The sequence below is a fragment of the Corvus brachyrhynchos genome, unplaced genomic scaffold (assembly GCF_000691975.1).
Source record: "Corvus brachyrhynchos isolate BGI_N302 unplaced genomic scaffold, ASM69197v1 scaffold14, whole genome shotgun sequence".
Classification (NCBI taxonomy): Eukaryota; Metazoa; Chordata; class Aves; order Passeriformes; family Corvidae; genus Corvus; species Corvus brachyrhynchos.
In genome coordinates this window covers 8,835,451-8,836,682 of record NW_008239110.1, presented here as the reverse complement: position 1 = coordinate 8,836,682, position 1,232 = coordinate 8,835,451, and the positions used below count along the sequence as shown (strand labels likewise).

Sequence of the window (1,232 nt, the reverse complement as noted above, 5' to 3'; positions counted from 1 at the left end):
TTACCCCCAGCCGCCAGCAGGGACCTTTGACACTGCTGCTCACAGGCCAGGTTCTGCGGCTAGGGAGGTATCGCTGTGCGGGTACTGTAGACCTGCTGCTCCTGCCATAGCTTACGCTGGGCATGAGAAGCTATGGGTACCACAGTGCAGAAAAAACCCTCATCCCTGATTTCAGGGCAACCAAGGAAAATAAGGAATAGGAAGATACAAAGGAAAGCTAATCCTGATTCGATCAGTGCAATACAATAATAAGCCTCTTAGCTCATACAAATGCAAGAAGACACACACCCTTCTGAGTCACTTGAACTTTACACTTTTCCCACTTTTTTCAAGGGTAGGTGACCTCAAGAGCCACAGCATACAAAAAGTGTTGTAGAGAGAGCCACAAAAAGTATTGCAGGAAATCTGGTGTACCTCAAGCTCTGACAGCCATCTCAGGGTTGCTGTTTGTAAATGATAGCAGAAACAGGGTGTGGTAAATAATTCTTGGAGAGCTAAATGACAAGCCAGTGTCTTCGCATCAGCTCTGCAATAGAATCGCAACAGTTAGACAAGGGTAAGATATTTAGGATCCAAAAATTCATAAGTCTGCATGGATCTAACATAATACATGTGACACAAGGAGACTGGACAGGATGAGCAGGGTGACACAGGTTAACAGAGTGACCACAGGTTGCTCCTGTGGTCAGCCTGTGCATGTCTCACCAGCTTTGCATAATGAGGGAGAAGATCCTCAATGAAGAACAAGAATTTATACATAACATATCACACAAAAACGATCCTCTTTAATTTTCTTTCTATTTTTCAGTCTTTGAAGGGCATCTTAATAGCTTTGTGTTTCTGATTCCTTATATTATTGCTGTAATTACTATTCAAAAGAAGATGATCCAGATATTTACAATTTCTCTTTAATTTTGGTAAGCTTTGGTAAGTTATCAAAATTACTAAACTATATACAACAGGCACAGCCACACATTTATTCAAAAGGGCATTGATCTTTGTAGGTATGTTTCTGTTTCCTGTAGGTTATTCATTCAAATCTCATCAAGGCTTTGATGTAAATTTTCTAAAGCTTTTCTTTTTTATTTTTTTCTTAAGTAAAAGCTATTCCTTTCCTATAAACACACCTTCTTTACCGAATAAGGATTATGATTTCTGGTTAACTCATCTTCTAGTACAACATGCAGTAAGAATCTGCCAGCTCCACGCCCATAGCTTGTCAGGGACAGGAC

The 1,232-nt window shown here is 40.3% G+C and overlaps 1 protein-coding gene across 2 annotated transcripts in view; it reads left to right on the top strand.

The window, feature by feature from the left end:
- The window catches only part of LAMA4 (laminin subunit alpha 4), a 100,333-nt gene that overhangs the window by 20,980 nt on the left and 78,121 nt on the right, over nt 1-1,232 (top strand). The window lies entirely within an intron of this gene.